Raw genomic sequence first — 26,746 nt, forward strand, 5'->3', positions numbered from 1 at the left:
GAATGGAGACTGCCTTAACAGATCCAGGGGCCCCAAAACGGATCCAGGGCTGCAGAGGAACCCCCACCAGGATTTGTAATGGAAATGGTCTCTATCCCTAGAATGAGCTGCAAACAGGATGACAGGTTCTCCTTTCGTGTCATGTACTAAGACATTCCACAGTAAGAAACCCATTCTTATTTAAGGCTGACCCCCACCCCAACAAAATGGAAAATGTCCTAGTAGAGATAGGATTTAGGCACTTATTTCAGAGTGAACTGGTTTATTACCTTTTCTCAAGGGTAAGAAGGCTTCTAGAGAAGGGAGAAAGCAAAGAGCAGGAGTCCCCCCTTCCCCCTTCCATGTCCAAGAGGGGCAGGAAGCAGCCCTGGGACCACCCTTCGAGGGCAGGGATCACCCATATGGTGAGACCAGGGGGTGATGAGATGGTGTCTGTGGGAGACAGGGTGGGACAGAGTCCTGTGCACATTTCGGGGGTGGTAAGGGAGCCTTCAAAGAATGAGTCCCCCTTGGGCCCCCAGTACCCAGGTGTCCCTCTATGGTTGCTGGTTATCTCTGGCAGCTGAGTCCCATTTAATGGAGACTCTCAGACAGCCTCACTAAGGCCATCCTCTTCCGCTGCTCTCCCCCGCCTCTGTAGCCCGTAAAACCAACAGCCATCTGTGTGAACATGAGCCCCACGTTTTTATAGTCTGTCTACTGGCGGCTGCAGGACAAGTAGGGGACAAAAGCTTCTTGCTCCAGCCCTTTCTGTCTCCAGTATTAAACTGTGTAACACGACCCGTGCTCTGAAACCAAATATTCCAGAGGACACCCAGAAGCCACCTGGCTACCACATCTCTTGATCAGGCGGGTCACTGGTTCTGTGAAAATCCCACCTGGGGAATTTTCTGGGCTTCTTAGAGGTCAGCAGGCAAAGCTCCCTCCCATGGTACAGGGAGCCTGGCCTCCCGGCTGTCACAGGCAAGTTCCAGATCTCGGGGTGTGCAGACTCTGTCTCAGTGCGGCCTGGGAGGGGACTGGGGGAGATGCTGCTCCTTTCCACAGCAGGTGGTTCTGGTCTCCATCTGAGGCTCTCCACTGCTTTCCTCCCAGGAACTGCGTTCACCTCATGTTGCTTGTTACCTAACTGATGAACTATTTGAGTCAGCGTGGTGCTTCTCTGAGGCTCTCCAGCTCTGCACTAGCTCGGCCCCCGAGGAGCTCCTGAGAGCAGCCCATGGCAGGCCCAACGCACTGATCTGGTATATTCTGAGATCCATCTTCTCGCTCTCTTGTCTCTCCCTCTCTGTCTTTCACATGGTGCTCCTCTTTTTTTCTCCTCTCTCTCTGGAAGTATGGAGTTTATTGGCCTCTGCTGGAGGGAAAAACAATCACAAACTTAATTACTGTAAGATCCAAACCCTGCCTGGCTGTTTTTGGTTTCAGGGTTGTTCCCAATGAATCACTAGGGCACACCCTCTCTCAGCTTAGGGCTCTTCTGGGTCCCGTTGGCTTGACCACCTGGAAAATGGGAGGATTTTCTGAAGGAAGGGCAAGTTTTCAAAGGAAAAACCAGATGCCTGAGAGCTTCTCTGTCTCCCAACCCCACAGGGGCCCAAGCCAAGCCCAGTCTCACAGGAGAGGGCTGGCAGGAGGCTGTGGCCTCTCCCAGAGAGCACCTTCCCCTGAAAAGGTGAGTGGCTTCAACTCCCCCCACCCCTACCCCCCCCCAACCTATGGCTTTACAGTCCTGGATTCAATTTTAAATAGATCAGCATTTCAATATGTATGTATTCCTGCTGCATTTACAAAAACCCGAACCCAACCTTCTGGTAACATGCCAGAAGAGATATATAATGATGTTGTTTAGCGGCAACTGTGTTATTCGGTGTTGTTGACAGTAAAATAAATTAACATAATAAACATAATTTGCTCAAAAAACGGCTAAGGAAAAGCAGATGGTTAGCACATTTCGCAGGCCCTGTTGGTCCAAGTTTGCACGGATGTTTAGACGCTGTGCTGCCTGCAACAGATGCTCGCCTGGGTCCCCACGTGATGGGCACAGGCATGGGGGAGGGCCCTGGAAAAGGAGGTACAGGGCAGCCACATGGGGCAGGGTCCCAGCCAGGGCCAGCCCAGGGCAGGAGCGTCCACAGAAGCGCCCAGAGAGGTCTCCCAGTGCCGGGCTATTAGCATTCACGGCCTGTCCCTGCCCAGCGCCCTTCCTTTGTGCGCCTGGAACAAGGAAGCTTTCTTCCGGGGCGGGCTGGCGCTGAAGCCCTCAAGCTGCTGCCTCCCAGTCTCGCAGTGGCTTCCGGGCCAGTGGGCCTTGCCTGGATGCTCAGAGTAGTGCCTAAAAAAGAAGAAAAAGTCATTTTTTTTAGGAGGAGGCCTGGGGAGTGGGGGTTGGGACGGTTCTCTCTCTCCCTAAGTTGGAGGGGAGGGGGCCCACGGGTCACTGTAGTCGAGGTCCTGGTGGTCTGGGGGTACCAGCTTCTCCCCCCTTGCGTTCAGAAGAGCTTGAGAAGCTTCTGAAAGTTCCTCTACTGCCTGGGCACCTGTAGGCAGAACCCTGGGGTTCATACTGGAGATTCTGACAGGATAGAGCTCAGAGCAGGAGGCTCAACCCTGTAGGAGATGACTGGAAAGATGGATGCTTGTCGTAGGATGACCTAGGGGCCCGTAGTGCCCTAGCTTGGCTGTGAACTCTGCAGTGAACCTGAGTCCAGCTTCTTGTTCCCTAAGTGGAATTCTTATGAAGGCCGGATAGAATGGCTGTTACAGCGCGCCCAGCATGCTGCCCTGTGTGCTGTCCCCACGAGTGATCTCCATAAGTGGCAGCCATCTTTAATCCTGATGGCAACAGCTAAGATGGTTTCATGCAAAAAGCAGCATTCCCCCTGGATCCAGAAGATAATGAGGAACCCATGCAGGGGTCTAATGGGCCACTCAAACAGCATGACCAAGACTTAGCTGTCCCCAGCAGCTCCTAGCTGATCTCCAGCTCCCTTTGTGACCCTACATGCCATCTTCCATCCAGCAGTCCCCGAAGCAGAACATGCTGTTCCTCTGGTCCAGACCCGCTGTCAGGCTAGGTTCTCTGGGAAGCAATTGCAAGGCAAGATTAGAAGGCTCGTGGTGGTGGTGGTGGGGGGGATGTGCGAGGGAGAAAGGGGTGAGACAGCAGTAGGAGTCGGAGAGTCTTCAGACCAGGATGCAGGTCTGACAGCTGGGAAAGGAGAGACTGAGGAAGAAAGTGGGTAACAACAGCCTTGGACCACAGTGCTGCTCTAGAAAGCCTGTTCCAGCCCAGCAGGGAGTACACTGTTGGGGTCCCAGCTCCAGTAATCCTATATGGGTCAGTCATGGGGCAGAGCGTGGCCTCAGCTTGAGTGCTGGGTGGATCTTGATGGCATTGCAGCTGGAAGCTGTCTGACCACTGTCCTTCCAGAAGGTTCTATCCTGAAGGGAAAGCAGAGCAACACACCCAGATGATACCGCACTGACATGTGGGTTCCCACCGCACTTGGGACAATATGCCCCCGCTCTCCAAGCGCCTGCCTGGCTGTCACACTCTTCTGTCCTCCACCTCACCCCCATTCCCAGCCACTGTGCTCCAAGCCCTGGATCCTCCGCAAGGCCAGCTTCTCCCAGTGTTGTGGCTTTTAGGGCTGCCCAGTATGCTGAGCTCCTCCTCTTCCCCTGGTGGATTCCTCTTGCAGTCTGAGTTCAGATGTCAACAAGGCTTTCTCGGGACCTGGCGCTCTGAAGTCGCCCCCATCCCCGTCTTCCACAGTTTCTTATTTCAGCTTTGCATAGTCCTTTTCCCTGTCTCTATTCTGTGTGTTTCTTCTTGTTGTTTATGTGTGTGGGGATTGCATCACTTGTGGAGATAAGGGGCCTTCTCTGATTGCTTACCACTGGTTTTCTAGAACAGTGGCTTGCTGCACAGTAGCCATACAATCTGTACATGATGCAGGTGCGAATGCAAGACCCAGAAAGGCTGGGGGCACTAGAATCTGGTAGCTGAGTGCTCTGAGCGAGGCTCTGCCCACTTTTCAGAACAAAAAAAGAATTAGATACTGAGTGTTTGTGGGCCTCAGCTCTGCTCCCCTGGGACTCTTAGACAGGTCTAATAGGAAAATCGAACAGGGAAAGTGCTCCAGAACCAAGGGCATGAGACCCATTGAAGGTATTTATGCTTTACTGAAACCTTTCAGGACTATTAGCATAACAACCACTGTGATGTGCTGACATGGCAGTGAAGGGTGGATCACAACCTCTTCCCCCAAAATCCCTTCTCTCTGAGTTTTGTTTTTTTGTTTTGTTTTGTTTTTTGTTTTTTATCCTTTAACATAAAAGACCTGCTTTTGCCTCTAGCCCAGGAGGCCGGCTCAACTGTTGGCAGTTTAGTTATTACCAGCAGAATGTTCTAGAACATTCCAGTAACTTGCTCTATGATCTTGGGCACTTTTCAAGCACAATTCTTCAGTCATTTTGCAGGGGCCATGGGAGGCTGTAGCTATACCAAGTTCTTCTGGCTGACGTTTATAAACAAATGTTTGCAATTGATACTTCTACACCAAAACCAAGCAAAACGTCCCCCTAGAACCACACCCAATAGCAACCTTAAAAACCCTGAAATTTCCAATTATCCCAAATCCTCTGGACTCACAGAACATAGCCCTCTCAGGACTGTGCGTACTGTGCTAGCGAATCATTCCCAAACTATTACAAAAATCTCCACCAGGGCCATGGCAGCTGCGGCACAGATGTTCCTCAGAGCGGCTTGGGCATTGTTTAGTATCAATAAACACTATCTCTAAGGCATAACACTTGAGCCGTGAGCTAGAAATAGTGATAACAAGAGCCATGCCGACCATTTGCAGGGAAATGGGATCCGACTGGGGACTGAGGGCAGACCCCTCCCTCCCGCATGGAATGCCCAGTTTCAGAGCACACTGTGATTTAGGTGTTGAGCGTTGGCAGGCCTCAGGCTCGGATCTCTGTGCCAAATGGCCAGTTTGCTCCTAGAGATGGACGCCTGGAGTTTGTGCTAAACCTGGACACCCCAAATTTGTGGTTCTCAAGCCCTGGGCCCGCCCTTTGGAGTTTGCCTAGCAGATGTCTCAAAAGATTTAACTCTGCGTGTGCTGATTTCTGAAACCACACAGGTTGTGGTCGGCTCAGCCACCACCGGTTTAAAAGAAGTAACTCCCAGCTAGATGCCATCCCTCTGGGAGAGCCAGCTACTGTGTCCCTGTTCTCATTTCTGCCAGAACAGGCCCCCTGCAGAGATGACAAACCATAGTAGACCTCAGAGCTCTCCAGAGGTCCCTTGAGGTGTAATGCTAAAGCAGTGTGCTTGCCCCCCAGCAGGAGGTGATGAGGCCAAGGCCATGTTCAGGGCATCCCCATATTGAGCCTGGAGGGGACCTTAGAGATGGGCTAGCCTGACCCTCATTCTGCAGATGTGGACCCATGGCCAAATCACTGACATGATTGTTTCAGGTCACATGACCAGGTAGAAGCAGCTAGAACTGGCCCAAGGTGCAGTTTGATGATTGATGTCAATATCTACTTCCATCTAGTCCTTCTGTGGTTGTGCCTCATCTTTTAAGTGCAGATCATTGCGGGGTGATTAGTATACCCTCAGCTAAAGAGAAATTCTTCCATAAATGACATTTTTTTAAAAAGTCGACCAAAGCAGCTTATCAGCCTGAGGATCTGAGTTCAAAGTTTCCTGACCCTGTAATATGGGAAGGACACGGGAGAAGGACATGAGATTTTAGACTGATCCAGCCCAAGGACATTTATTCTTAGTAGGTAAGAGTCTGGGGGTTCTATATGATTCTAAAAGTGCTAAGAAAGGGTGAAGATTCTAGAAAGTCTTGCTTGGGTCTTTTCTAGTCTACACCAGGATAAGTCTGATCAATGTGTGAGTCACAGTGTCACGTGCTGCTCTAAGTGTTAGGGGCAGGTCCGGGGTGGACACCTCCCGAGGACTGTCTGCACCAAGGGACAGCCTTCTCAGACCACCTGGAAAAGACCCCCTTCCACCTACTCTGGTCTGGACCAGGCTACGTGCATGCTCCCCAGCCTGTTACACTGTGACTTGTCTGAACTGACTGTTCCAGGAAAGGAATGAATTTTAGGACCTTTTTGGCTGTTAAGGGGGAGTCTGCCAAGTTCTCCACTAAGTCTCCCTCTCCCTATTTCAGAGGAAGAGTGTTTTTTCCAACGTGGCCTGTAGCGACTGTGGGAGGCAGGGCCTGGTCAGGAACCCAGACCTTCAAATCCTGGCCACCGTCTCTCTGCCCTGGTGAGCCAGCATTAATGAACGAGAACACGCCCCAGCTCGTCGGAGCCTACAGAGCAGCTGGCGAGGGGTGGGAAGAGTGGACAGCTGCACACGGATAGCCTTCCAAGTTCTCCGGGCAGCCCCAGAGTGTCGCAGGCGGGGGCCCCAAACCACGGCAGTGGATGCTAGGCCTCATGGAAGGCAAGTCTGGGAGCATCTGTTATCGGTAGACCAATCTTGGTTGAGCGTCCACCACTTGCCGGGCACTTTGCTGGGCACCAGTGCCACGAGGACTGGGGAGCCAGCTGCCATCCCCAATCTTGGCAGATATAGGAGGGAAGCTATTTCAGGTCCATCAGACAGATGCCCCAGTACAGGGGAGGTGTGTGTGTGCTTGACAGAGAGCACCTCGGGCCAAGAGAGCCACTCCGGTCAGCCCTGGCAACGGTGCTGGAGGCTGGTGGCTGAGCATGTCACATCCATTTCTCTGCTGGTGAGTGTGGGGACAGAAGTCCTGCCCTAGGCTCCTTGTCACTCCATTGTGTGTTTGTACCTGGCTGTTTTTATAGCACTGACTTCAGTAACTGCCCGCAAGATAGGGTCCTGGGAAGGCAGTGGGAGCAGCCAGAGCCCTGCTTCCTCTCTCCGCTCAGGTGAGCTAAGACAGGGTTCGAGTCCCTGCTTCAGCGCCTGTCCCACCTTCCTGAGCTTTTCCTGATGGTGGCTCTGAAGGGCGCCCCAGGTACACCTGTGCCACAGGTCAGGCATGTGCTGGGGGTGCTGGATTTTCAGGCATGTTGGGTTTAAATGGAATTATTAATCAAGCCCTGTGGCTGGGGCAGAGCCCGAAGGGAGATGGGGCTTCAGTGTTGAACAGGGGTTGGCTCAGGCCAGAATCTCCCTCTCCCGGCTCTGCTTTCTGCTCTGGAAATCCAAGTGGGTGCTGTATGGAGCGCCCAGGTTGGACCAAATCTCCGGATGCATCTCAGTGGGGATCCTGAGAGTGGCTGAGGGAACACCCCCCCAACACACACATTGCCCCAAGCATTGTGGATTAATAAACACCATTTAAAAATAATTACAAGTGCTTGATAATTAATTTCAGAAATAGCCTTTGCCAAATAACTCATTAAATGTAATCTCCCCGGATGTCAGCTCTGCTCATCGTCAGGCCTTTGGTGCACACGGAGAGCAATGCAGAGCTTAGCTTAAGTTTCCCTTTGGAATTGTTGCCATCTTTAGCTGTTTTCCTGATTTGTAGCCGGTTGATGTCCCAGCAGAGTCCATCCTGGTTCTCTGCAGTCCAGGACCGTGTTTGTGTGTAGGGGGAAGCGGGGGGTTCTGGCAAGATATTTGGTTGGAGGGCACCTTGGGCTTCTCTCTGAGGCAACCACAGGCAAAGGTGAGAAGTTCTCATTTCTGTACTTAGATCCTCCCTGATCTTTTTTCTGAGATGGACTTACACTGCAATTGCCCAGTGAGTGAGGGTAAAAGAAGGTGGCATGGTGGGCAGCGTATGCCAAGAAGCCTGCCAGGGACCAAACGGTGGTAGCTTGGTGAATGGCATTTTCTTCCCCTCTTTCAATTTAGGTCAGCAGTTGGCTCTGCTTTGACTGTATGGGGGGGATCCGGGCAACAAAGCTGGCCATGACTGGCTAGACACAACAGACCCAAAGAGCTGTGACACAGGCCCTTGCCCTTTGGCGACTCATAGTCTCCTTAGAGGACTGAGACGTGTGTGTATGAGGGATATAAAACCAATGGAACTCTCCATTGATGGTGGAATGTGATGTCAGATGAGGGATTTGGAGAATGATTCCTTTTAGAGGTCCCAAGAGAAGGAGCTAGTCCCTTCTTGGTGATCCTGGGAACCCTTCACAGAGGAAAGGAGATTTAAGTGCTGTCCTGAAAACATGGTAGAATTTGAAAGACATGGGGGTGGCAGCAGAGGACAGCAGACATAAAGGCCCATGGGCAGGACCACACAGGGCACTTTGCTCAATGGGTTCACTGGCCGGGTGGGCTGGGGAGGAGATAAGACAAATCAGGCTGGAGAAGTGGGTTGGGACCAAATTGTTCAGGGCCTTGAATGCTAAATTTTAGTCTGACAGAAAATTTGTTTTGAAAGAGGTGATGAGATCAGGGTGGGAGTTAGAGGTTTTACAGTGGAAGGTATTGTAGGGGAGATTTTGCCAGCCCCCACATGTGGTGTCTCAAGAAACTCTGGCTATGGGTTACAGGATGAATGGTTGAGGTACAAAATATTCACTGTAATCTGCTACTCTGAGAGTAGGTTGTACCCCAAGTGACAGAAAAGCCCCAAAATAACACCAACTTAAAAATGGTTGGGTTCTCTCATATTCTAAAACTTCAGTAGATAGTTCAGGGATTGGATGGTTTTCTATGGTATCAGCAATCCAAGTTGTTTCCAGCTTATGGATCTGCAGCACATGACTTTTCTTCCCAATAGCTTCTCATGGGCCAGTATGGCTGCTGCAACTCCAGCCTTCACATGTCATTCCAGGCAACAGAAAGAAGAATGGAAAACTAAACATGGCCATGAATTCCTTGACAGTTCTCCCACTGAGAAGTGGGGATTATGTCCTCACCCCTTGAGTAGACTACTTTGTGCTCTAGAAGATGACAGAAGTGATGTTACACCAGTTTCCAAGTCTAAGTCTTAAGAAAATGGCAGCTTCCACAGCCTCTAAGAACATTCTGGAAACCTTGGGTTGCCATGTGACACATCTGACTATCCTGATGGCAGTGCTGGAGAGGCCCTGTGTAAGGACTGCCTTTGACAGTTTCTGTTGAACCCAGTCTTCTAGCCTTCTCCACCAAGGTGCCATTATGGCCGCCATTGGCTAGCCCACCCACCAGCTGAACATCACCAACTGACTCTGAGAAGGGAAAAACATACCACCTAGTGGACTGTATCTAAGTTTTAAGGTCACAAAATTGGGAAAGACAATAAAAATGATTATTGTTTTAAGTCACTAAATTTTGGGGTGATTTGTTATTCAACAATAGATAACTAGAACAAAATTTGGTACCCAGAATTGGGTTGCTGCCACAGCAAAAAGCTAACACATGGCCTTGGCTTTGGGATGAGACATTGGGAAAAATCTGGGAGGACCTTGTGAGAATTGTTAATAAAAGTTGGAGGGACTTCAGAAAAACTACTGTGAGAGCCTGGAGGACAGTGAGGAAAATGTTATTGGAGGCTACAAGGAAGTTTGGCACACTGTCGCCTATGGTCACACCAGCTCATGCTCTCTCTCTCTCTCTCTCTCTCTCATAAATAAATAAATAAAAGAATTAAATAAATAAAAATCTTCAAAAACAAAAACAAAAAACAAGAATGTTAAGGGCATTGTCCACAGCAGCTCTTGACCAAGAGCTGCTGGGAGCCACTCTCTGAGAGCAGGACATGGCTCCAACCAGGGAACTAGAGACATGAGCCTGGCTGGATTTCAAATTGCTATGGACCAGTTGCTTACACAGGCTTCCCCTCCTCTCTGCTTTCGAAGGGAGGGTATTAAATGGAGCTTTCCTATCCTGACATCCCCATCATTTGTTGTAGGTGTGGGAGCCATGGAATTCTTTTTCGATTTCGGTCTTCGGAACATGGCGCACTAGACTTGAAGAGCTGCTCCTGAAGAAGCTTCCGGACAGACCTGCCTGAGGTAATGAGAGGCAAGACCTTACATCGGAGCCTCAACTGTGGTGGAAAGAGACCTTTGGGGGTCCTGGAATTTTGTGTTTTGGAACAACTGTAAGTAATCTGCGCTGGAGTGTGGCCTGTGGTGGACTAAATATAGCGCACGTTCTTTGAGGTGTGCCCACCACGCTTTGGGCTTGGGTCACAAACCAGCTGGATTCGAGGACCCGTTCATTTGAGGTAACCTCACAGTCTAGTTTGAATGCAAACAAAAACATTGTAGGTTAATCCTCGGGGTCTACGAATCCTCTGTCAGCACTTCACCTCTGGAAAACCCATGCTGGACTCAGGGATGATACACTAATAGCACCAAATGGGGGGTGGTGTGGAAGGAAGTGGGTGAGAGAGAGAACCACCAAAGAGAAGAGTGACCACACTCCAGGCCCACCAGCATGTGCCCAGTTTTCCACAAGGCTGTGGAGGGTGCCCCTCTTTGGGGGAGGGGAAGCAGTCTAAGAGGCTTCTGGGGGACCCTCCTGTCAGGTCACATGTGGAAGGGCAGAGGCAGTTACTGAAGAACCACACTCGGGCCTCAGGACACCAAGGAGCCTGTGGTGAGACGCCGCTCCCCAGACAGGCGGCCATCGAGGCCCAGTGCTTCATCCGCTCCCTCCCAGAAATTCCCGTTCTCTGCTCTACAGCTGTCAGAAACCTTAACTAACTGAAGGAAATGGATTCTATTGCACACAATCATAATTGCCTCCAGTGAAACAATAAAAAAAAGTTTTACTGCTCCTCTGCAGTTTAGTTGTTAGAAAGTAAAGTGGAGTGTGCCAATTTAAGAGCCCGAAACGTAGTTTCCTTTGGGGACAAAAGCCCGAGCTGTCAAATGCCTGGTGGCTGGTCAAAGCGGAACTTCCGGCGGCGGTAGGAATGTGACAGCAGACGCCGAGAGAGGGAGTGGGCAGAGAGTGGCTCCTGGGAGCCTGGTCCTTCTTTCTCCATAACTTTTTCCTAAATGAGCAAATGCCCTACTATAGAAATGTCCAGCATTTTCCAAATGATGTTCCAGGTAGAGCCAGTTGACTCGCCTATCTGAGGAAGCACTTAAAACCAAGCTTCAGGGGCAGATTCCAGGGCCTCCTGACGCTAGTAAAGGCGCAGGTGGCGACTGGCCCTGGGGAACGGATGGGGCAGGGATTGGCCTTGGCTGGGAGGCAACACCGCTCACCATCCCCTAAAACCACCATCAGGGTGAGGAAGGAAGCCTGGGGAAATGAGACATACACTTGAAAACACACATTTTTATTCCGGATTAGGTGTGTCTTCCCATTATAAGAGGGAACAAATGACCCAGGCTGCTGCTTAGGACTCCTGGTGACAGGACCCCAGACTGGGCCAAAGAGCCTGGGCCTAGGGCTCACCCTTGCCTTGGCCTCACCGACCTTCCAGATGGTGCCCGGGACACACCACATGGATGGCTCCCCCGGATCACTGAGCTGAAGGAGTAGAGCAGCGTGGGCCCCCCGGGTGGGAGCAGAGCCAGTGCCTTGCCCCCCACCCCCAGCATCTCTGTGCATGCTCCCCGTGCTGCCTCAATGAGCCGTCCTGTCCCTGTCCCTCCCACACCACGGTGGCCAACGTGTCGGGCCGGGAGCGAGGGGCCACGCCACAGATCTTGTTTCAGGAAGCAGCGCGGCCTCTGGCCTAATTGTAGGGGTGGGAGCACAGAGGCAGCCACAGGCCTTTCCTCTGCCAACAAAAAGGCTGAAGTTCAGTCCTCCTAGGTTTCATTTCAAAGAAAGCTAAAACCCCCTCATTTCGCCTAAGTGCTGCCTTCACAGAGTGGAAATGGAGACTTTTATTTGTCTCTGCCCACTGCTTTCTGCACCCCACCTGCTTCGGAGGTGGTCTAATGGGTAAATTACTCATGTCCTGCTAATCAGTTCCAGGGCCCGCGACAGGGAAGTGAAGGAGGCCAGTTACCACAAGGGCTCCTCCTCCCCGGGGCCGTGACCCCGGCAAACTCCCTGCTTCCACTTAGGACCCAGGCTCCCTCGGAGCGCCTTCTGGGAGCCCTGATCTGGGTTCAGCTGGGGCTCCTTTGAATGAGAACTCCCAGGAGAGCTTCCTACTCAGGCCTCTTGAAAGGGCCAGCGGGGTCTGACCTGGGGTAGGAGGAAGTTGTTCCTGTCCCCTCAACCCCCCATTCGTTCCCAGGGGGCACAGTAGGGCCCCAGGAATATTTTATTTATTAAAGAAATATTATATTTATTAAAGTTAGAAACGTTAAAAACTCAGTCTTTCTTAAGCTTGTAAGTTCAGCTTCCAGTAAATCTAGCATTCACTTTGAACTTGAAATGTTTGATTCCACTTTTTTTTTTTGAGAGAGAGAGAGAGGAGAACGTGCAGGCGCACAGGGTTGGGGGTGCAGGGGGAGAGAGCAGGAATCTTAAGCAGGCTCCATACCCAGCGCAGTGCCCATCCTGGGGCTTGGTCTTAAGAGCCTGAGCTCATGACCTGAGCCAAAAATCAGGAGTCAGACACTTAAGCAACAGAGCCACCCAGGCAGCCCTGTTTGGTCCCATTTTGAGTTCTCATCTTACCCAGCTGTTATACTTAAAAGCTTGGAGGGCTTCGTGAAATCTTCCATAATAGTCTTAGATTTCCATACAGTTTAGTCCGGCCAGTTTCCCTCTGACCCCCTTCCCATCCAAATGCCCCATCGTCTTAGGGAAAAATATGACCTGGGAATTACTGTTCAAATGGGATGTTTCCTCAGATGTAAATATTGGAGACTTGGTTCTCAGCAGACTCCAGTTGCCCTACGTGCTTTGACCACGTGGCCTATGGTATTTTCGAGACTGGAGCCAACTGCCTCTTTCTCCACATAGACCTGGGTATTTCAGGAAGCCGCCTCTCCCTGTGTCCCTCCTGCTTCTGTCTGGAAGCTTGGGTTGGACCATGCCTGCCTCAGGGTGGGCTGCTGACAGGGCACAGCGTCCCCTCAGCAGGCTGGAAACATCTGGGCGCTCCCCCTCAGTCCTGCCCCGGGCCCGCCTCCATCCCCCACTGCTCCCGTCTCATCCTAGGCCTGGGAGGTAAGCGAGGCCCCTCACTCACCTGGGGCACCACCACGGCCCACCTGGTGAGATACTTGGGCACCTCATCTCTGGACCTCAACTCACAACTGCGATTCAGTCAACAAACATCAGTGGCGAATCGCTAATCTTTCAGGATTTCCCCAGTGGCATATTCTTTATTTTGGAAGATTGGTTTTGTATTAATGAATAATTTCCATGAGAAGTGAACTTTCAGGTGTGACTTGGAAGAGAAAGTCATTGCTGGAAAATTCGAGAGACGTCCCATGTTAAACACACACACACACACACTTTTACAATAATAGATTTTTAACAAAGGACGTCTTTGGAGAGTTTTAAACGAGTCCCCTCCCTGTGTTGTCCCTGGACTATCAGCAAGGGTCATTAACAACGACGGGGGGCACTTGGGTCACCAGTCCTCTCGGCTGTAGCCCCCCGTTCACGGACCCGAGCGGCTCTAACAGCACGGGGCTGGTGTCCAGCAGCCTCGGCCTGGCTTGTTGAAAACCAGTAGTTGTGTAATACTCCGACTAGGTAATTTGAAAGTTGCCCTTGGGGATCCATATATTTTAATTTCAAGGCCTTAATTCACGAGCAAGTCTATTCAATGAGGAACAGGCTTAGGGAATTGCGCAGAGGGAAAGAAAATGTCCACGAGGCCAATTACACCAACTCTGGACCTTTCCCAGCTCTGGGGCCGGGTACGACCCGCCTGTGAGAAAGCATGGGCCGTTTCCCTGGTCTGCGTGTGTTTCAGGGAGTAGGGATTTCTGCTTTTACTCAGGTTGATTTATTTTTCTTTTCCTTGGTAATTGTTGAAAAACAAAATAAAACCTCCTGTGAGCCTTTTAGAACTTCTGGAAAAGTCCCTTCGCTGAGGAGCTGACTCTGAGAATTGTGGAGAGCAGAGCTGGAAACCACTTCTCCGCAGCCCTTTCATTCCTGGGTGTGTCTGGGAGACATGGGGCTCCCCAGGATGCCGTGAGGGAGTGGGTGCTGCCCGGGGAAGTCAGCAAAACTGGGTTTGTGTTGGCTGGAGGCACAAGAAAACCTTGCTGATGGCACAAAAAGATAACTGCACCATAAGGAGAACAAAATTTTCCTCCTCACCTCGAATGAAAAGAAAGAGAAAAAGGTGACCAAAAAAAAAAGAAGCTTTCAATGGCTTCATATAAGAGTCCTTTTAACTCAGAGCTACTGTCTTATGCTTTGAAGGCCACTTTGAGGCGGATTCCACTTGTAACGCCCCTTGAGGGGGGTTTAAAGTGGGGATGCTGGGCATTCTGTTCCAGGGTAAGTGTCCTTCAGGCCTGTGGGATGGTCGCACTTCCTTAGGTGGGCGGATGGCTCTTCCTAAAAACAAGGGAGAGAGTTTGTGGGGTTGGTTCGATCAGGGTAGAAACTGCCATGGGTATCCCTGTCAGGGTCACTGCCAGCAATCCCTTGGCACCTGCGCCGTCCCCTTCCTCAGTGGCCACCTCGCCTGGATCCCAGTGCCTGCCAGACACTGCAAGGGCCATAGGGACATGGGGACTTCTTCCCCACAGCTCTCGGGGTCTTCCTGGGCCATGGAGGGGATGAGGGACCCCTACGTTTTTGGGCACAGTGAGGACTGCTGTGCCCTCCAAAGCCTGCAGACACACTGGGCTCCATGTGAACCCCTGGGATTCGGAAACTTTCCATCCCCACAGAATCCCATCTCCTGTTTTTCTAGGATGACCCCATCACCTGGCCCTCAGCCAGACCCTGGGGAGACCGTGGGTGGCAGGAGAAGGGACTCCCATGGAATCTACAGGTGCTGGGCAGAAGAGGACTCGGGGTCAGTGAGGGTCATTCTTAGGTATTGGCTGAGCCTCTTGAGCAGGTGGGGGACTTTACAGGGTCCCTCATGCAGCTCATTTGCATATCTTTGACATCATCCTGAGCCCCCCAGCCTCTCGTCTTCTACAGTCCTGCCTTGCTGTTGTCATTGCTGCGCATGGTGGCTCAGGTTTCCCTGTGCTGTTTGGGGTCCATGTCACATCTCACTTTGTGACCGTGTCCCGCCCACCTTTGCCTTGCCACCCCAGCCGCCCACAGCGCCTCAGCTCTCCCAGAGAGCTTGTGCTGAATCGCTTTTTCTAGAAAGCACTTAAGGTAACTCAGAAGATACGTAAAAATACAATCCGATGAGAAACATTATTTTCTGACTCAATGAATTTCAGTTCTTTCCAGCCCTGAGAACCTAGGGATTGATGCATCTAAATTTCTTTGATGCAAGGGTTTACCCAGAAATTGCCCCAAAGTAGACACATAAAGAAGCAGTCTTGGGTTTGGAAGGAAGACCCCCCCAGCTGGCTCCTCTCGTTCGGTCATGTGGCGATGGACGATGATTCCAGTTTCATACCTGTAAATCTTTTTTATTTGCTGGAGTGTATGACCCTCAGTGAGAGGCGTGATCAGTCCCCTCCGTGGCTAATGTTTGGGCCCCCAGCGTGTAAGAGAACTTCGGCCTGATTTGAGCCCAGCCCTGAAGATAGTTGTTCATAAAGTCTACGGCCTGTGATAACACATTTTCCTCATCCCCTAACCCCCTCACATGAGGGGAGCAAATCGCTGCCTGCCCTCGAGTCTTTTTAAACCTCTGTAGCATTTAGTGAACTATCCAGTGTCTGTACTGGATTTTTATTTATTTATTTTTTAAATTTTATTTATTTATTTGAGAGCGAGAGAGAGAGAGAGAGAGAGAGAGCGAGCACAAGCAGGGGGAGTGGCAGGCAGAGGGAGATGGAGAAGCAGGCTCCGCACTGAGCAGGGAGCTCAATTGGGAGCTGGATCCCAGAACCCCGGAATCATGACCTGAGCCAAAGGCAGACGCTTAACTGAGCACCCCCCCTACCCCAGGCACCCCTGTACTGGATTTTTAAGCACAGAAACAGACCCTGGGGAGTTTCTTCAGAACAGTGATTTCGTGGAAAATCACAGGTAGCTCACAGAATGTGTGGAAATCCTTGGAGTCTGGAAGTGTCAAGAGCAAGGATAGGGGATGGGTAGCAAGGTGACCCTATCTGGACTTGGTCTCATTGCTGCTGCTGACTTGCCACCACGTGGGTCCTTGCTTTCGCTATCCTGGAGTTGCAAAACTGCCACTCCCACAGCCATTTCTCGGTGGCCTTAGCCCTGTACCTCACTCAAGAATTAAGCCCTGGGGGTTGCAGTCCATGCCTTGAGAGGCAAAACTACTGATTTGACTTAGCTTTCCTCTCTAGCTGTCCAGTTCCATTGTAGATAGCCACTTTGCCCCATAATCCTTGCATCCTTCATGCCCCAAACATCATTCTATGACAGATCCAGCCCCGCCCCCCAAGCTCTGCCCTCAGTGGGCATTCATTTCAGGCAACCTCAAGTAGTAATTTAGCTAGCTATTTTCCCGCTGTGGCTCATGGTCCCATCTCTGAACAATGGAATTGCTCTGCCCTCAGCCAAGTAACAATCTGGTCTAGTCTCCATCTCCCTTGGAGTCAGTTAGTGGCAGTCTGCTTACAGTGAGCAATGCAGTCCCCACTAGACTGTCAACTCCGGGAGGGCAGGAAATTAAGAAATGATTGCCATAGCCCTCTGTAACATAGGGCCATGCTTAGGAAATTCTTCTCTGGAATTCTAAAACCTTCCACTCACAGCCAAGATCAGCCATCAAAGACTGTGTATGTTTCTTCAGGGAACAGCAGCATCGTAGGTGGGAGCCTTGGTCCTCTCTTAAAGGCCAGGGAGGAAGCAACCTGGAGTTGTACTCCTCCAGCCCATCACTGTTTCAAGTCAGCGATGGAGCAACGGGTGGGTTTGATTACCCGGATCCAACCGTGCTAACTTGGGGTGGGGGGCCCAGAGCAGGGGTTCCTTCTTCTTGTTTGCCTCCTCAGTGAAGTGGATTCAGGTGGAAACCCTTAGATCTTCCTGCGGAACTATGACCTCTGGGTGACCACCTGAGATGGAGAGATTCAGGTGTGAGAATATTCGAGAAAGCGATTATTTACCGGCATTGCTTAGAAATTTATTTTAAGATTTTGTTTTGATTTTTTAGAGAGAGCGTGCATGTGCAAGAAGGGGGAGGGGCAGAGAGAGAGAGAGACTCTCAAGCAGACTCCCTGCTGAGCAAGGACCCCCCCCTTCAACCCCGCCCCCCAACTCAGGGCACGATCCCATGACCCTGAGATCCTGACCCGAGCCAAAATCAAGTTAGATGCTAGACTGACTGAGCCACCCAGGTGCCCAGCTTAGAAAGTCTTATAAGTGAATGATGGACTGAAGTGTTTTGAGTCTTTGCTGAGTGACAATTTATAAGAAACCACTTAGAAATTGTGTGGACAAAATTCCCTCAGTTCTGAGCACACCCTTGTTAGTCTCTGTACTAACATGACAAATAGCGTTCATTGGATCCCTTGGTGCCCCCTGCTTTCATTTCCTGGGACGCCTGTGTGTGAGATCTACCCAAGAGGAAACCGTCCTGTGTTAGTGCGTCTCGGAGAAAGCTGCCTATTTGTAAAAGCGTCATTGCCCAGTTGAGCTGCTCTTAGACAGACCCGCCCTGAAAGGGGCCTTCAGCTCTTCCACTCCAGCTTCTGTACCTGAAACAGTACTGAAGGCCCACGCTGGCCTGGAACTCTCCTTTGCCCCTCCTTTTAAGAACCCCAAGACTCTCGATGCCGGTTCTGGCCAAGGAGACGGAGAAGTTAATGACTTGAACCTGAAGGCTGGAGGGTTCTCAGGCCTTTCTGGGGCTCTGTGGCTTTTCCTCTTCTGACTGGACACTTACTTTCCTGAGGGCTTTCCCTCATCGCGAGCTAGGCCTCCTGGTTTTGAGGAGCTATGCAGGCTGGGCCCCCTGGTGCAGAGCCTGTGTCTGGCGGTGACCCACCTGTCCTCCCGCCTGGTTCCCGGATGTCCTGCTCTGGGGGCGGGGGTGGGGGGGGTTGGCGGGCAACTCTGTCCCCTGAGTGGGCGGGAGGCAGCCGGCCGGCCTGAAGCCACACAGCTGGGACTCATTCAGGCCCAGCCCAGCATGGAACCTCGTTCTCTGTCAAGTGCTGGCCAACTCCATCTGCCCCACACCTTCTCCACACGAAACGTTCTCCTGGCTTCTTTGGAAAGTAACTTTACCCGCACCCGTCCAAGCTGAAGCGAGGAGCTGAAATTTTAGCAGAGGCCCATTGGGAAGCAGAAACAAAAATTAAACAGCTCAGGATAGGATCCTTTTTACCCATTCCAACACTGATTACATGGCCTCCAGCTGGAATGTGGAGCGTGTAGCTCAGAGCACACGTGGACACAGCTGGAATTTATCAGAGGACCTCATATTAACCCATTGGCTCCGGGACGTGGGATTTCCTGGACCTAAAGCACGAATTTTTGCACATTTTTTTGGATCTTTCCTTTCTGACTTTTATGGAAGCAGGGGGTATGTGTGAGCAAACAGGCCGACTCGAGAAGCAGCAGGTTGCTGCCCTGTTCGCTTCCCATCGCCGACAGAGGAGCCCGGAGAGAAAGGAAAACGTGTTCTGGAAGGCCATTTGTTTATTGCTCCTCGCAGGTATGCTGAGGTCCCCATGTCCCTGCCCCACGCTGTACCTTTAGCCTGTAGACTTTGGTAAATAAGACCTGACATAACACTGACCCCCATCACCCCTCCCTGCACCGATTCAATAGGCGTGGGAATGTCGGACCGGAGAGGCACAACTCCCCCCTCAGGAGGGGTGCTGACAGTCTCTGAGCCAAGCCCTACACCCCCACTGCCTTTAGCAGGACCCCCAAGGAAGAGTCACGAGAGGCAGTGGTGCCTGGGCTGGAGGGGAGGGGACAGAAACAATGGAAATCCCTAGGCAGCTTCTCGCAGGTGCTCAGAGTTGGCTTGATGCTCCTCTCAGCCCCTCTTCAGAGCTGCTCGGAGCTCACCCCCAGGAGCCTGCCGGGAGCGAGACCCTCATTGGCAGCTAAACTTCAGCTGTACAAGACAATCCCCTCGGACCGGCTTCCCCGAGGGCTGAACAGGTGCAGCCCCTCTAGTGTGCGGGACCTGGGGGAGCTCAGGAGTAGGGAGGCCTCCTCCAGGCACCACCGCTTCCAGTCCATCCGTGGTAGCTCCTGCTGCCCGCTCGGGCTCTTCCACATGTCAGGCTTCTGCAGAAACTTCCCTGCAAAGATCGCCACCCGGTACGTATATGTTGCTCCACCGTCTAGTGGCTGGGGGGTAAACAGCGCCGGCATTTTCCCATGAGTTGCGAACCTTCAGAACTCCGGCGGCCAAGTCTGCACACCGCCGGCACACGCTGGCCCCCCTCGACCACGGCTGCTCCTTTCCCGAACACCCCGACCCTCCCAGGTGGATCCCTGCCTCAGGCCAGCAGATCGGAGGCCTGTTTTCAGTCAGCACACTGGCGGGGTGGGACTGCCCAGAAGACCCTCCAAACATCTCTCCAAGGCCCAGGGCCATGGGGGAGGGGCCCAGCATTGAGAGAATGCAGAAGCCTCCATACTGGCCTTGCAGAGTCAGAGGGGAAGGAATGTTCTCTCAACATGGAGCCTTCCCGAAACTGTGACCTGGCATCTTAGCATGTTAGTACATGTGTGGGAAGGCAAGTCTGGAGCCTGGGACCGAGATAAAAGCAGTGGACACCCCATTTTCAGGCTAACAGGCCAAGGAGATGAAGGGAGGGAGGGCAGCTCAGACAGCAGGAGGTGGGCAGACGTTGCCAGTGGGCCTATAATAGAGGCCTCCAGAATATTCCAAATGCTGTGATGCAAAGGGCCCAGGAAGCAGCGCCACACGGCTCTCCAATCTAGAAGTATCGGTAGCATTTGTGGGAGCTGGGTGGTCTCCTAGACTGTGAAGCGCAAATTCCCCCAGGATGGGTGTACTTTCAAGAGTCTGTGGGCCAGTTTCCTGGAGGACAAAGGGGTGCTGACAAGCAGGAGGAAAGAAAGGAGCAAGGAGAGGAGTGTGGCCATAGTTCATCTCCTTTACAATTAGGCCCTGGGTGGCCCAGACAGCAAATGGTGAAGCAGTCTTTTTAAAAAATAAGGAAAGGACACAAAAATAGTAAGAGACTTGCCCTTAGACTTGACTCTCACAAAAACCCTAGAAGCTAGCGCAGCTTTGTTTGAAAGACCTGGGTGGTGGTTAAACAGGTGGGCGAAGAGGATCTCGGGCAGCTGTGGAGAGGTGATGGAAGACACCGGACCAAACGGCTGCCGGCGGCCCCGGCTTCCGAGCTGTGGGCCTGGGAGTCCTTCCCTGCACTGGGATGGGAGGCCGGGAGGTGGTGGAGGGTGTACCCAGGAAGGCGGAGGGCCGCCAGGCTGACTGCACCCCCACAGTCTCATTCCTGGGCTCAGCACGCTGCAGGGAAAGCGTTTGGATCGTTAATAGAAAAGAAAGGTAGAGAATATTGAGTTTCTGATTAGGCCTGCTGCCTGCTGCTCATCAGATCAGCTCTGAGTCCTCATGGGCCACAGTTCGTTGTTATGACTGGTGAATAAATGATTATTATCTACATAATATCCCAGGCAAAAGCGGCCTAGGCTGCCAAGGCTCCGGTGCCATCCCTTAGGGGTGGGGAAGGGCTGGGCCCGGGCAGCTGTTCTGTGCTCCGTGGCAGCTCCGGGACCTCCCAGTAAAGCTAGACCTGAGAACGCAGTCAGGGCAGACACCCAGGGCCTTGGGGCCAAGCTGGTGGGCTGAGCTCAGGTAGGGGCAGGAAGAGAGATGGGGGTGGCCCGTGTGGCCTGTAACTGGCACCAAGCCCGCTCCAAGCCATCCTGGCTCTGCACACGCTCCCCACACGCATGAAGGAGGCTGCAGGCTCCCAGCCCCTTCTGGAAGGAAGGAACAGAAACCCCATCTGAATGACCTCTCTCTCCAGCAGACCCCAGGTCCTGCTGCGTGCAGGGGTGCAGAGGCAGGGCCTCACCTGAGTTGAGCTGGAGGGTCGAGGGGCTGCTTTAGTGTTTGGTGAGCACCTTCCTAAACGCGAGACTGTCACAGCATTTTCTTGTCCCACTCTCCCTCTGGGCACCGTCTCCAGACCCAAGAGCCATGGAAGCTGCAGGCCCCCTGCTGGGGCCACATAACGCAGGCACGGCTCGGCAGTCACATTTAATTTTCCTAAGCTGTCACATCTCCGCCTCTGGATGGCACGGCTCCCTGGAGAGGGGATCTCAGCCTCGCCTGCATGGTCCCCGCTTCTGTGTACCAAATGGCTCCAGCGCTTCAGGTCTGCAGCAGGCTATCAAGTAGTGCGGGTGGACTGCCAGCCTGCAGGGCCAGCCCTCCTGGAGGCGTCACTCTCCATCCTCTAGAGACCCTTCCAGCTTCAGGATGACCATCCTCAACCCGGTACGAAGACCAGAGCCGGGTCGGAACTTCCGATGGCCAGCGTGAGCCCCGTGGCCTTTGGCACCCGCTCAGATGCCGGCTCTAAGAAAAAGCAGGGCTTCCTGGTCCCCGTGGGCCCCTCCCGCCTGCAGTTTCCTTTCCTCTGGTTTTGTAATCTCTGCTCATTGCCAGGCACTTTCCATTGTAAGTGACTTCATCGTGGACTTAAGTCTCCGTCAGTCCGGCGAGTGGGGACCGAGCCAAATGGTGTTCTGATCAACTCATCCTCTAGTGTGTTCTGGCCTCGCTCAGCAGCACAAACACGCACCTCTGCGTACAGCTGGCTCCCCAGATGGGCCTGAGGCCCCCTCTGCCGGCAGCCGGCCTCCATGGCACCCGGCAAGAGGCCCTGCCTCAGGCGGCCAGCCAGGCCATCTGCACTATAGAAGCAAACTCAGAAAGTCGACAGGCATTTTCCTTAGCACGGTGAGATGACTGATAACCCGCTCTCCTCACTTGACTTAACTAAACTTCTGTGCTTGGGGATCACATCCACGGTTTAGATGCGTGGCCCTTCGTGGCATGTGGCACAACCTCCCACAAGCTCAGGAGAGCTTTATAGGGTTGGGTCTGTGCGCTGTTGGCTTCTTCACTCCGAGATCTCGCTGAGATCCCACGTTGGGCAAAGAACCCTGCTCATGGCAACAGTTAGTATTTCTGCATAAATGTGTGAACCACTCTATGAATGACTCAGTGGGTGGCTTGTTGCTATGTGGGAGAAAGGTCTGGTCACTAAAATAGCAAGAAATGAAAAAGGCCTGTTCTAGAGCTCACGAGGCCAGTCACCAGGTGCTCTCAGAAGCTGCCCAACCTGGTACCCCGCCCCAAGGCTAAGGACCCATTAGCCCATCTGAGCTCTGTCAATAGTCCCCCAGAATTCATAAGCTGGAAGTTCTCAGAACATCTTCCTGAACACACATCATGTTGAAATCCTCACAGGTAGATGGAGGTACAGGCAGATAAGCATCAGGTCAGGCCACATAGAATAAAAATAGACTAATGACCCAATGGGTGTTTTTTGTTTTTTTTTTTCGTTGCCTCTTGGGGCGGATTTCCTGAGGAGTAGGAGTGTGAAGCATTTGCCCCTTGCCTCAGGAAATCCTGACTCCCCAGATGGTGGTTAGAGCAAACACCTCTGTCACCTCCGCCTCAGAACCAGGAAGAGGCCTAAGTAAAGACTTTTCATTTGGCTTTGGAAGGTCAGGGGACAAGGACAATGGCTCCTGTGATAACTGGCCAGTCTTAAGGGAGAAGTCATTTGTCACAGCTTCTGAGCACAGTGAGGCCCAGAACATGGCCTGGGTCCATGTAGGGCAGGCAGGTGGCCCACAGCCCACGTAGTCCTCACTGAAGTTTGAATACACAGCACCTCTCTCTCTGAGGCAGCTTTTGTGGTCCGCTCTGACAGGCTGGAGTTCTGTCAGAACCGCTGGTGGAAGCCAGGGAAGGCCTCTCCTCCAGGTCACAGGGGTCCTTTAGTCCCATCCCGAATAGATGTCCACACCTGAGCCTGTGGGCACACTCTAACCCCCACGCTTGGGACCAGGGACCACCCTGCCAAGACCTGTTTCAGCATTAGCTCCAAACTCTTTGCTGGCTCCCTGAGGCCTGGCTCCATTCCCCTGCCCCCGCCTCTCCCCACAGTAGGTCCCTCTGTCCTCCTGGTACCCCATGGGCCCCCCAACTCCAGCCTTTGCCTTTCATTCTCTCAGCAGCCACACCTCACCGGACTTCCCTCCAGCCTGCAGCTCCCAGGCCACATTCCGTCTCTTTCCCTTGTCCGTCCTCATCTAATAGGAACCCCATCCTGAATGCCCCCTTTTCTCAACTCCCATGGCCCTTGAGTATCAGGCAGAACTTGCTGGTGTTTTTGTCTCTGCGAGTCTATAATAAATCCTTTGAGGGGAGATACTGTGGTGACAGAGGATGGGTCTTTGGCTTTGGCTCTTGGGCTCTGGTCCTGGCTCTGGGCTCCTCTTTAGCTCTCTAACAAATTATCCCACCTCTGTAGCTCCCAACTTGGTGGGGGGGGGGGCATGGTTTTGCCATGTTTGGAGACTTTTGGGGGCATCAAAAAGTGCTGGTCAGCAGCACCATGGGATGGCGCTCCCCATCTCTGTCATGCCAAGGCCGGGGATGATGCCAAACGTCTTACACTGTACAGTCCGGCTCTCTGGCCGAAGATTATCTGGCCCCAAGTGCCAATAGTACCAAAAAGTGAGGACTGCTGCCCGGCCTCCAGTCCCTCACCTGTAAAGGAGGAGGGCTGTGAACAACTCCCCTGAGCCAGCATTGAACGAACACTTCTTAGGGATTATGTTCTTTGATTTTCACGGAAACCAACTTCATGACCATGAGGATGGTCCCTGCTTTCAGTTGAGAAAGTGATGTTTGCAGCCCCGAGGAGGTCGCCAAGAGCACACAGGGGCCCAGCTGGGTCTTCGGAGCTCACACTCTAACCGTTGCTTGTGCCACCTCAAGACAATTTTTGTGAAAGCATTTGGAAACCTAGAAGAACCCTATAAATGGGATCATAGTTCTCTCTCAGTGCAGAGGCAGGCATGCAGCTGGGTTGTGATAAATCCTTGCAAGTTAATTCAATATGGCTTCCTCCAGTGAGTCAGGAGAGGCTGAAAAACTGAGCAAGGCTGCGAGGCCTGCAAGTTAGATTACTAGAAACTTGGAAAGTGCTAGAAGCTGGTAAGAGTCTCAGTGTGGCCCCAAAGGAGACTGAGACCTTGTGAGTAGGACAGTTCACAGCCCACACCCAGCCTGACCTCCATTCAGAGGACACATGGCTGCTATGCATTTTCCCAGGGCACCTGTTCATACAGCTGGCAAACACAACCGGCAGCCAGGGCCCGGGGAAGCCTTCTCTGCAGGGGCAACAAAGCTGTCACCCACAGTTGCCGACCAAGAGTTTGAAGGACTGGGCAGGACAGGGTGATGTCCACAGCATGACTGTCCCCTGCAGTGATGCCTTGTTCTCCATTGAGAAGGGTTTTAATCTCCAGGGAGAGGTTACCATGTTCCTTGTGGGGAGCACATGTCCACAAGGACGGAAGGCTTCGCCACAGCTATAAACTCTTTACCAGTTCATGGCTGACCATTAGTCTTCCTATACGTCACAGCACATGAAGTCATTGTGGCTTGCCTATCCTGACCAGGGCAGCTTTGAAGAGCAAAGGTCCTCATTGCCATTCATCACTTCCTCTTTGTTTTTCCATCTGAGAAGTACAAGACGAAATTCATATCTGGAAATCTCTTTCCTAGGTTCTTCTCTGAAAATAAGTCTGAGCTCAGGAGTGGTTCTTCTCAAGCCCTGGGCGTTAGAGCCTGTAAAACTAATGACATTAACAAAATTCTCTGAGCAACACACAGGAGGCAACATAGTCCTTCTGGTAGGATGAACATCAGTCTAATAAGAAGATGACATATTGCCCCTTCCCCTGTAAATAGAAACGGGCCACATCAATTTCTCTTCTGTCTGTGAATGATGACCAGTTTATCAAGTATACACTGAATAATGATTTCCATGGGGACAACAGCTCTTATGATAAACTATGACTGCTCTAGCTGCATTATTGTAAACAGCATCCAATTTATGGAGTTAGGAAGCAGATACATTTCTCAGAAATGTGTCACCATTATCTAGAACCAGCCATAAAATCTAGGCTGTCATGTATTTTCTGGCTGCAGACTGGAAGCAATGAATATTCCTATAAAACAGTCTTGATCACAAGCCCAATTTAGAAATTAGTTGTTCAATATGATGATTACATTCCAGAGCTGGAACTTCCTATGGCCGAATGTGAGTAGCCAAATGTGACAAATCTTATACAGCTTTTCAGATGGAAGGAACTGTTTGAGACATTGGGGGTTTTGGGTGAATTTCAAATGAGGCACCTTCACCTTAGGAAAGGGCCACAATCTTGCTCGGCCTTCCAGAGGAAGATGAGTCACCGGTATTTTCCTGCATCAAATACCATGGCTGTTCCCTAGGCGTGAGTCAGTGTTCTGGAGGCAGTGCACGCACGCCCAGCTGGACACTGCACCAGGATGGATGGCGGAATTTCAACTCTGCTGTCCCTAGGAGGGCTTAGATGGCATCCCGTCTTCTTCCTTAGCCCAGGGACGCCACACAAGATGAGAACTAGGAGACATGAAATGGTGGGAGAATAGAACTTGGAGTAGTATTTGAAAACACAACCCTCTAGAGTATAGAGCCGATGCTACCAGAAACTAAGTGGAGAGAGTGACAAGCCTTTGGGACATTGTCACTGGCTAATCAGTCATTTTAACTAGATGGACACGGTCATGGTCAGAATTTTAATCCCTAATATGTCAGCAAGAGAGTTTTTTTCTATCATTTATTTTGCAAAACCTAATTCAGCATTCAGTTCACGTTGAGATATGTCATTCGTTTCCCTGGTCATTGCAGAAGGCCTGTCTTTTGTGTATCTGTAGGCTACCCAGGATGGCGATGAATTCCAAAGATGAATTTCGCTGTTAAACATGGCCCGCTGTGTTTAAAATGAAAGAGGCAAGAAGAAACCACCACTGGCTGATGGTAAGTGTTCGGGGGAAATGAACACTCATGCACTCTTGTGAGGGAGCACACTGTAATGTTATGAAATTTGCGAGAAACCATTTGGCAGTAAGTATCAAAAACTGGATCCTTTGACCCAGCCATTTCATTTCCAGGAATTTTTCCTAAGGGAAACCGTTAGTAGGGGAGATCCTGAGGGGAGCACTGCTCATGCTCACAAATGTCCGGCGAAAGAGGATTGGTTAATGAGGGTTGGGACAGCCATGCAATGGAATGATATACAGCCATAAAAATCATGTTATGCAATGTATAATGGAAATATTGTTCAAAGCAAAGAGCCAGTTAAGAAGTAGAATATATCATAAGATCTCAATTTTATATTAAAAAGAATATATTATATATGCTTGAGGAAGAAGAGTCACCAAAACATTAGCATTCTCTGTATGGTGAAAAAGTGAGTGATTTTCAATTTTTCTTCTTTGTGCTTTTCTGAACATTGGGTTTGTTACCAAAGGAAAAGAAATAATGTAATTATTGAAGATTAGGCAAAAATGTGATTGTTGAAAAACATTACCCATCTTATAAAGACCATAATAATTTATATGATATATGATACTATATTCTATTAGACCATGTTATACTATAAAATTCTATTAATCATGAAGGGATGCATTGGGTTGACAATTTTTAAAATTTTATTGAAATATAATTGACACAAATAAAGTGGTATATTTGTTTCGGGGAT

General features: G+C 51.4%; 1 long non-coding RNA gene across 1 annotated transcript; it reads left to right on the forward strand.

Moving 5' to 3' along the window:
- The first annotated feature begins 1,626 nt into the window (after positions 1 to 1,626).
- LOC122891751 lies at positions 1,627 to 25,992 on the forward strand. Its single transcript, XR_006381322.1, has 3 exons — positions 1,627 to 1,675; positions 9,867 to 9,969; positions 25,920 to 25,992. It is a non-coding gene; the product is annotated as an uncharacterized LOC122891751 (long non-coding RNA).
- The last annotated feature ends 754 nt before the right edge of the window (positions 25,993 to 26,746 follow it).

Source organism: Neovison vison, chromosome 12, assembly GCF_020171115.1.
Source record: "Neovison vison isolate M4711 chromosome 12, ASM_NN_V1, whole genome shotgun sequence".
NCBI lineage: Eukaryota > Metazoa > Chordata > Mammalia > Carnivora > Mustelidae > Neogale > Neogale vison.